The sequence below is a fragment of the Mizuhopecten yessoensis genome, unplaced genomic scaffold (genome assembly GCF_002113885.1).
Source record: "Mizuhopecten yessoensis strain PY_sf001 unplaced genomic scaffold, ASM211388v2 scaffold10565, whole genome shotgun sequence".
In the NCBI taxonomy this organism is placed as follows: Eukaryota; Metazoa; Mollusca; class Bivalvia; order Pectinida; family Pectinidae; genus Mizuhopecten; species Mizuhopecten yessoensis.
The window spans coordinates 449,842-460,750 of record NW_018408610.1 but is presented as its reverse complement, the minus strand read 5'-3'; positions in this window follow the sequence as shown (position 1 = coordinate 460,750).

Genomic DNA, 10,909 nt, shown 5'->3' with positions numbered 1-10,909 from the left:
TATCATTTTCCGTTTGACGCTAGATTTGACATTTTGTGAAGTAAAATAGATAATTAAGTCATTTCAAGGGTTTTCGACGAAATTATATGTTTTGAATTAAGTTAATGACTCAGTAATTATAGTTAAGGATCCCTGTCCCGCTGCAAGAATTCCACTGTTTGTTTTCTAACATACAGGAACTTTCCCTTAATTTCGTTGTTTGATGTAATTGAAGCGCGACTGTACCAGAGTTTTCGTTGATCATTTAGCTCAGTTGCTTGTAGTTGACGTTTTGTTTATTTCATCCTGATTTTTTTTATTAAAAAAAAACAAAGGTACGGTTTTCTTTTCAAAAATGATTTATTTAAACTGTTGTCAATAATATAAGGATTTTCAATTCGTTGAATGAGTTGTCTATCTTTACTGCTGCCTGAATACCAATCTCAATCGTGCTTGGATATATAAAGTAAAGCATAAAGCATTTAGACGTGTATTGGTTGAAATATGTTAAGCATTTAATTAATGATTAACTTACATTGAACGTCAATTTATATGTATATTTTTAATATTTTATGATATACATCTGTTGATTTATCGACTTTTACTAACAAATCGTTATGAAACGTTATTAAATGTATTTATTTGATTTTCTTAAGATGATTTGTTCATTAAACTTCTGTAAAGCAAATTAAATAAATTAATCAAAAATGGTTGACTTCCAGCATCGAAATGCATTATTCTAAATATGTGTTTCCTAACTATATTATTCTAAAGATTATTGTTTGTCACCGGGTGGTCGACGCTGTTTACGTACAGAATAAATGTATCGTTATTAAAAATGTTGTAGGCACCTTTTCACTTTTTGCTATACAAATGTTGTAGGTCTTGATTTTCCTTGTTTTTTTTTTAACTCAATTACCATTGATGAGATCTAAATGGACGAAATTGCCACATGGTACACTTGGTGTTTAGCTTTTCCTTCAGCTTACTTAATTCTTCAAAATGGCTTTCCTAATTGTGTACTGCTACATGTATTTTATGCAAATTATTACCGTTTAAACTCAAATTACATCAATTAAATACAACTTATTGCTAAATAAAATCGCTTAGATTAAAGAATATTGTTTTGTTTATATTTGTCCTGGTGTTGTTAAACGTATAGACGCCCGCTATGATCAGATGTTGTCTCTAATGGACGCTTGAATGGACGGACAGACATACAGAGTTTACTCTTTTTTATACCTGCAATAACGCTATAACCACAGCGTTTACGGTTCTGATATGTTAAGCAGTCTTTGTCTTAACCTAAAATGTCATTTCACAGGGCAGAGGAGCTTATCTCTTAATGAGAACAAATTGGACGTTGGAAACGAAACGGTAAGATGATAAAGCAAAGTGGCTTAAAGCTATTGGAGAGTCCAAGATGTAGTACAAATACGGATATTTGCGGAATCGATTTTCAAAACGAGGCTCGGTATACAAACAAAATGGTGAGCTCTGGCTCTGCTTATCACTGCTACGTGCCGATGTGCTCAAATGATTCACGCTACGATCCTAAGAAGAAATGGTCGTTTCACAAACTTCCGACTGATAAACTTAAAAGAAAGGAATGGCTAATCAAAATTAGGAGAGATCTGGGTTCAAATTTCAACGTAAGTACAAATGCAGCTCGAATCAAGCACATGGGCTTGTTACAAACATGTTTGTGTGCTGCATGACACATTTCAGTACACTTGAGGCATTCTACAGAAATGTCTCACTTTCAGTATAAAATGAATATGAAAACATGGTATGTTTATGTGCGTTGTGACCCATATCACTATCAGCTGATCAGTAACTATAGCATTAGCATGTAGTACATTTGTAACGAGTGTCTGATATGTTTGTGTGCTGTGAGTGTGACCCATTTAAGTATAGCATATGTTAAATAGACATATTTTTATGAGCAAAAGTGCACCAGTTAAATATTTTTGAAAATGAAACAAAACAGAAGAATGTTTTTGTTCAGTTGCTTTTTTAAAAAAAATGTAAAATATATAGGCCTATATTCTGAATCCTAAACAACATGTTTAGTTTATATATTACCCCAGTGACCATGTCTTACTGTGTGTACTTGACAACTTGGAAAGGATTTTGTCATATTAAAATAAAGGTTTTAGAATGAATTTCATCAAAATGTAGTCTACGGGTTGACCTGCAGAGACAGTAGACTTATTATATTTTAAGTAGTTTAGTGTACCAAACCACAGTGTAATAACACCAAGTCTTGTAATGTAATAACTCACATTCATGCAGATAGAGAAAATAATCATACAGTGTATTGGAGTTTTGCTTATTACTGTTTTTAAATTTCAGATATCAGATGCCACAAGGGTTTGTTCTGCACACTTTCTAGACATTGAGAAATAAAAGATATTAACAGGCAAAAGGTTCTTTCGACCTGGAAGTGTACCAAGTGTATTTCCCTGGAAAGCTCCAGTAAAACAAAGGCGTCGAACACTAAAGTACATGTAAGATCTACAATATAGTTTATGAATTTAAGCATTGAGGTTGATTTATTTTATTTCATCAGGATATGAAAAGATTTTTTTTTGCAAACTGTATCAATCCGCGAAGTGAAAATAATTATTTGGGGGCAGATTGTTTTTCAATCTGATTAAACTAATCCATTTGTTCGGTTCCTGTCTGTTTAGAGGCAGGTTGGTCCAGTGCCTTTGCATCACACAGAATTTATATTCTGACTAACTGGGTTCGATCCCGGCTGTCAGCTCATATCTTTTAAGATGATTTATCGTCATTGCCTCCCTATCTGTCATTCGAACAAGACAATTGAAAAACCGAGGCATCTTCAACCTTTTATTAGTTTCTAAAGTCATAATTGCACACATCTATCTTAAAGTTATCAATCTAATTGAGATTAAAATTTAAATGGTATTTGTTAGTAATGTTAAATATGAATTTTCAGGTCTCCTGATCATGACATTGATCTACACACTCCAGTTCAAGGAGATCAAGCCTCAGATATCTGTGATTCAGACACCACTGGTCCTTCCCCAACAGCCTCTAAGGATCATGATTACAGCAGTCCACCACAATCCGCGGATGATCAGCTGGAGGCTGCCAAGCAGGAAATCAGTAATTTGAAAAATCAGCTTGATATGGTTGATAACAGTGTTTTTTTCTTTGGATCGTTTTAGCACTGATCAACAGATGATTAACTTTTATACTGGATTCAAGGATTATGAAACATTGAAAAGTATATGTATTGGACTGCAGCCAACAACATCTACTATGATCAGGTGGAGTCAAATGCAAAGACATTCTTTAAATACTTAAACCATTAAGTTTAGTTCGTCAAGGTTTCCCAGAGCAGGACCTTGCATAGCTGCAGGAACCGTAGCTTCTATGTCCGATTTTTTTTTATTGTTATCTATGGTCCGATAACAATAAAAAAAGAAATAAAAATTCGGACATAGAAGCTACGGTTCCCGCAGCTTGACCTTGCAGTGAGATTTAGTATATCTCAGTCTTCTGTGAATAGAATGTTGATAACATGGTCTAATTACTTGTACACGATGCTTGGTAGTTTACCAATTTCGCCATGTAATAGACAGTAATATGCCAGCCGCCTCTAGAGACACTTATCCAAAAACAAGAATTGGGTAAAGTACAAACACATAGTTCAAAAGTTATGAATTCAGAAACCTATTCTAATTACAAAAGTCACACAACATTTAAAAGCTTGATTGGAATTACACCATGTGGACTTGTATCATTTGTGAGTTCTTTGTACACTGACTGTGTATCTGACAAAGCTTTAACTGTTCTTTCTGGTATATTGGAATTAATAGAGCCAAATGATGAAGTTATGGCTGATTCAGGGTGAAAAGGGCAAGTTTACTAAAGCTGAGGTTGAAAAAACACATGAAATAGCTAGACTTCGTATTCATGTCGAACGGGCAATTAGACGTATACAAGAATATCACATTTTTGATGGAGTTATCCCTCTGACAATGGCTGTATCTATTAACCAGATATGGACAGTTCGTTCTATACTTACAAATTTTAGAGGGCCATTGTTCTAGTTTGTGTTAAAAAGACATTAGGTACCAAACAATTCTTTGGATTTCAAGTCGAAATGATGCATTTCACTTTCCATTCCCTTTGATTTTGTAGTAAATGATATTTTAGATAAATTTTCCTTTATTTTGTTTGTGAAACATTAACGTACATGCACTTTGAAGTTTGTCAGTCACTTTAATGTTAAAAAATAATGTGTTGGCTTTCACTTTCACTGTTGAAAAATTGAGGGTTGATAAGTCTGCTTTTTTTTGAAAATTTAAAAATGTTATATACATGTCTTTACTTAACTCTGTATGTAATGTGGATAAAATCTAACACTTGGGAAAACTTAAAAGTAACACATATTTGAATAGAAAGTATAAAACTCCTAGTAGAGTCTGAAGGGAATTTTAAAGGTCAGTTGGGAAAATGAAAACCATTTTTGTTCTTAACTGTTTAGAGTTAAGTACACATGTATGAGTGGTTATGAGAAGAAGTTACTGTATTACACTAATAAACGAAGATGTACATTGCCTTCATTTCAAAAGTTTTATTTAGTTAGAAAGGTAAATTTATTGTTTATTGTTTTAGATAAAGTTCAAATACAAATAAATCAATTCATCATATTCAATACAGTATGGTTTTTAACATTATTTTTCTTTTGACCCTATACATTTTACTTGGTTTTCTCATGCAACAAGAATGTAAAGATAAAACTTCATTCAAGTTCAAGTTCAAGTTCTTTATTAGGCCTTGAGCAATTATGCTCATCAGCTAATCAATCCAATTACCGGTACATGATATGTCATTGCGTACTATCAGTCCAAAGAGAATGCTGTATAAAAAGCACGGGTACATATAATCATTAGATCATGTAGTAATGTATTTTATATCATTACAACTGTACATAAGCATGTTTTCTTGATCTCAAATTGTTTGCTTCAAAAATAAATTTGCATAAATTATTTAGTTCCTTATTGTTCTGTACACTTAATAACTGAGTTAAAGGCAGATGGTCATTAGTACATTTCAATTAATTGCACTCTTAATATGTGATATTAAGAACATATCTTGCTTGCACATATACGACATCCTGGCATATCTGTACTAAAATCAAGAAAATGACAATACAAATAGTTAGTAACTTGTAATATCCCGAGTGACTGGGTGAATGTAACTCGATCAGGCTCGGAGGAAATTCATTATAGATCTTGCATATCAGCATAACGTTAGGCATATAAGGCTACAGTATATTCATCATATTGTAAACATAAGACTTAAGGTACCAGAAAACGGATCACCAAACTATCATTTGTTTTTTCAAACATTGAAAAATCTGAGGAGGAATTATATTCATTTATGGTTGTATCAAAGAAATAATATCGATGGGTGTTCTTACAAACGAAATTAGCACCCGGGGCTCACTTGAGATATTTATAGAACGCTCTGAAGTCACCAATCAGCGTCTCCGGTTTTTGCGAAAGTCGGGACTTAAATCGGATCAAGGTTTGAATTTTGCAGTAACTTACGCTTTAAATGAATATTTTTTTGTCAGCATATTAACATTTTATGATGACCTTGATATATATATAATTTATATGACATTTTTGCAAAAAGTGATCCAATTTGGGTACCGATCCGATTTGGGCACTGCCACCTTACCTTCGACTTCATGGATATAACCCTCTATAAAATTGCCCTTTTGTTGTTTTGGGATGGGAATCCTGGTAGTCTGGTTTGCCAATTTTTCTATTAATTCTTGGCTTAAACGAGGAACATTGGATACATTTTTACTCCACGGAGCTGTCATCGCTGAAGCTAGTGTCACTGACGACATGTTTGCGCTTCGAGCCTCGTTTTCGATTAAAGATGGCCGCGATGTGAATAAAAAGTATTGATCGATAACTTTGAACCTTTGTGACGATATATTTCAATTTCTCGGCTCAACCCGATATAATTTATATACACATGCAGTTGGTCCCACCCCTTACAGTGCAATTTAGTACATACTTTAAAATGGAATATGAAAATGTAAGAGTTCATTATCTGGAATGACTTGAATGTATTTGATAATAATACGGGCTTTAAAAACAATTTGTCCTCGACGCATTACTTATATACTGTCCAGTAATGGTTACTGTCAATATTGAAGAATAACATGTGCCTGCTTTTGACTTTTTCACTTTTCCATCTAAAAGGTGATAGCCAAGCAATTGTACATTGAATGGATCTTATTTATATATAAACCTGATTCATTGTACAACAATTATGCAACACTTTTTTCCAACTTATACTAATCACTCTTGTTGGCCTGGATGTTTGCGCGCAGGAGGCCTTTCTGTGGGAGGACACCGGATAACCTGAAGAAAACCCACGTGGTCGGGCAGGTAACCACATACCTTTTCACGTCTGATCGGGGAATCGAACCCCGGTTGCTTTGGTGAAAGGCAAGATGGGTATCCACTGCGCCATCCGACCACCCTAAATGGATCTTGCATCAGTGTGATTGCTTATATAAGTTCTATTCTTGCGAAATAAAACTAGTACTTGTTCAACTCCATTACAACTAATTTACCCACATTATTATTACTACAACCAAATGTATTACAACCAACCCTACAATTAAACCTATCATTGATCCACCTGTATTCAATATGACACGTATTTGTACGATGTGTAGCTAAACTAATGTTTATTTAAATACTTGCTGAGGGTCATGACCCATGTTATCTGTTATCTAGATTAGTGCGATAATGTCAAGTTAGAAAGGTACAGTTGTTTAGTATCTACGTATAGCTTTATAGCTGTGTAGAGTGGAATGCATTTAATTATGTCTCCAATTTTACCTTCTGTTAACTTCTGTGTATGTCATCTTTGCGAATATAGCTGACATAATATACTAGTGATGTTGTATTTTAGAACCATTGAGTTAAACAGAATGGTAATATTAATGATTTTTAAACCGTAAAAATGAGAACGATATTTAACATATTTCTAATACATTATTATTATGAAAGATAAAATTACAAAGCCGAATAATGTATGTGATTATTATATATTTCTAGTAATATGGTGTAGGGAAGGTATGATGTGATAATTATTTATTTCTAGTAATTTGATGTAGGGGAAGTATGATGTGCTTATTATATCTTTCTAATAATATGGTGTAGGGAAGGTATGATTTGGGCAAAACAGGAAAAAATAAAACCAAAGTTAAAAAGATCATAGGAAGTCGGGAGGATTGCAATATGATAGAACCAAGTACTTGTCATCGGATGTAAGTTATAAATTAGCTGTTTTACATTTCTTTTGGCTGCAACAATAATTTTAAGGCATTATGAGGTTAAAGTATAAACAGTGTCCTGCACTATCTCAATATACACACGTGCTACTAGATTACTGTGCACATTTTACACGTATCTCGTAACACGTGGGTTTTATAACCTTGACCTTTAGTATCCCCGATTCATTAATTGGTGAAATCACAATATGGTGCCGCAAAACTTTAACTGTTGTATTTCTGCATCTACGTTCTAACTATTGTTTCTAGCTTCGTATTTCAAGTTATTAATCAAAACGTACAAATTAGGTTTTTGTTGAAAATTATAAACAGAAGAGTTATCAAGATCACCCTTCGAGAAAGAACTGGAGTTGAAATCATGTAATTTGCATAGATAAGCGTTATGATCGCTACTCGAAAACACGTTCACTCCTTAGTTATATTCTATATCAATTTTTATAAATATTACGTCACAAAGGATAAAAAAAACAACGAAATAGTCTGATCTTATGATAGTTAGGGCAATCTCATATTTAAAAAGTCGAGTAGATATTGACGTAGTTAGGTGACATAAACAAACATTACATCATGTCCTTTATCAGTTGAACTTTAGACATACCGTAAAACAGGGTAGTTTTGCCGGGATGATATTTTCACGACTTTGCGGGTCAATAATGTGATGATTCATATACATAAAGATTTGGTTTGTTTGGTTTGTTTGGGATTTACTATGGTCATTTAAGGACGTGCCAGGTTTTGGTGGTGGAGGAAAACCGGAGTTCCCGGAGAACAACCACCGACCTTAGACCAGTACCTGGCAACTGCCCCACGTAGACCTCGAACCTGCGACCAAGTGGTGGAGGGCTAGTGGTAGCAGAATGGCAGACGCCTTAACCACTTGGCCAGCGCGGCCCCCTTATATACATCAAGTGTAATGATGTTTTAAAATGTATTTTAACACACATGCTAATAGTTTTGTTGATGATTAGATCACTTACTTATTTTTCTCAATGTCCCGTTATAAAGCCTACGCATATGACAACTTGACAACTTGACATATGCCAAATGTCTTTCCGCTCAATTAGTTCATTCACATGCCTAGCTCGCGGAATAATGATTTGTGTAAATTTGGTATTCTTTTTTTGTGTCAAAATCGGGAAAATTTAAACCCGCATAAATAACCCGCTATACGGTATAACAAGAACCTGTCTATTATACATATTGGTGTTTATCTGAATCGAAAATGTAACTTTTCTATATAATACCTGTTGTTATCGATATACCGGCACTTCATGCACCCACCGTGCTTAGGATGAAGGACTTCCGCAATGAGCTTGTCTGGGTTCATATCATATTTAAGTTGACTACGCCCTTACCTGGGTATGTATGTCGATACCCTATCTATTGATTAAGTAGTCATACAACACAGCAAAGAGGTTCTCAGCGGGGAAAGAATCCAAACAAAACAGCCAACGACATTTCTCGCATCAGAAACATTGATATTGCAAATTTTTCATTTACTACATATCTCTACAGAATTAACTCACACCCACGTACATGGATTTCGCTATTGCATAGGTTGTATAAGACAATAATACCAGAGCGTCAAAAATAAGAACAAAATCAAGTCTGTGAGTCAACTTGAAATGACAATAGCGATCCAATTCATTTTTATAATATTGTTTAAATTCATGATTTCATGTGAGTGTGATGATGCACACAGGTATCTGTTTACATCGTAAATCATTCATTAATCAACCACCTGATATGACTGCTGTCCCAGAGACAAGTGAAATGCAGAATTTGATATATCTTGTCTTCAAAAGTCAGGCACTCTGAAGAATAAACATTTCCTGTACCTGCAAAAAAACCCATATTAAATCGGGTCCTATCAGATTATAATAACTGTCTGTCGCTATCGATATCAGACACAATTGTCAAGTGGATGTAATTAAATGTTGGATTGTAATCGGGCAGTTTCCATATCAGAGAAATATACACTAATGTCATCTAAAACCTTTATATTAAAACTTCAGAAAAGTGGTATGTTATATAGTTATTGAATTCTCATAACATGAACATAGTTTTATAAAATGCTTTCCTGTTTGGAGAAAAATATAGTTTAAATCTTCCACAAGTTTCCATTTGAAATATATAGAATGTACCACGTCGAGAGTTTCCCCTGAATGTACGAGAAAGTATTTACTTGAGATCAAAGATATGCAAGACTGAATATACTTACAAAACATGCGATATGTCATTAGCCAACAACATCACATAATCTAAGGCTTTTGGTTAATAAATGGTTATCACCCATTGAACATAAACGAAAGTGCAATTAAAAAATTAGCTTATACAACAAATACGTGTAGGACTATTCATTTATTGTGTTGTACTGTTAATGATATGCGTTATATCTATATGAAAATGACATACATATTACCGTAAGAGTGACATGTTAGACAAACCTACTTATCTAACAGTTAAAGCATATAAAGTACATATCTTAAGACATCAGTTTTATTTCATTGTCTTATAAATAACTAGATCATGATCTCCATTGTACATTATATGAAATAATATACTTGATATATATAAACATAATATACTATTTATTTACATTGTATAATGTATTCATATTTTTTTTATAATATTGTCTTTAACGCTTTATTTAAAAATAGTTCCCCACTTTTTGCATATGCCCAAACATACTAATATCCCGGTATATATTTCCCCTGTGGTGTACCTCAATAAAGCTATACTCCCTGATAACGATGAATGAACAAGTACAGATATGATTCATAAAATCTTGATGATACGTTTATCTGAACAACACTGTCGGACAGAGTGGGAAATTTCACAGGCATATGTGTTTGTAGTCGTAATATAACTTGCGAGGAATATTACACCATTTACAGAACTGACCGGGAGGATTCACAATGAAAGGTAACTTATATAGTATCTTTATCATGACGAGTTAAATTTCGATACTTCTGTACTCAAGTTGACAGCTCGTATGATTAAATGCTTTATCTAAAGATAAAAGGCGATGAAACACAGCACAAATAGGAACAGAGGAACCTATAAGCAAAGGGCAACCGATATAAAAGATATAAATCGATAATGCTCTAAAGGGGTAAGAGTTTCACCTCTACATTAAAACTTTTAGAACTCAATGTCTTACAAAACATTTCTTAATGGACATATTTTTATTATGTTACCCATATACTGTTTAAATGTTCTTTCACGAGTTGCACCAAACTAGTACCCCAAAAAACTTATTCATGCAATTCCATTTCATTCCCTTTCATTGGCGGTATTCGTCGTATCATTTCTAAGGAAAACGAGTGTTTTGTTGAATCTTTTATCCAGTTTAGGGTGAGAATATGGAAACCTCAACCAGAGAGGGAAGAAACTTAAGTTGTAAATCATGAGACTCGCTGATTGTCTTGCAGCTTAGGAATCTTCTCCCGAGGGTTGAGATACCCATTATTACCTCGAGGGTTATTTTTTTTCTCTCATAACCCTGTCAACAATGTCATACATAAAAGGAGCATTGCCCTCACGGGCAATATCGTAAAAGGTTTC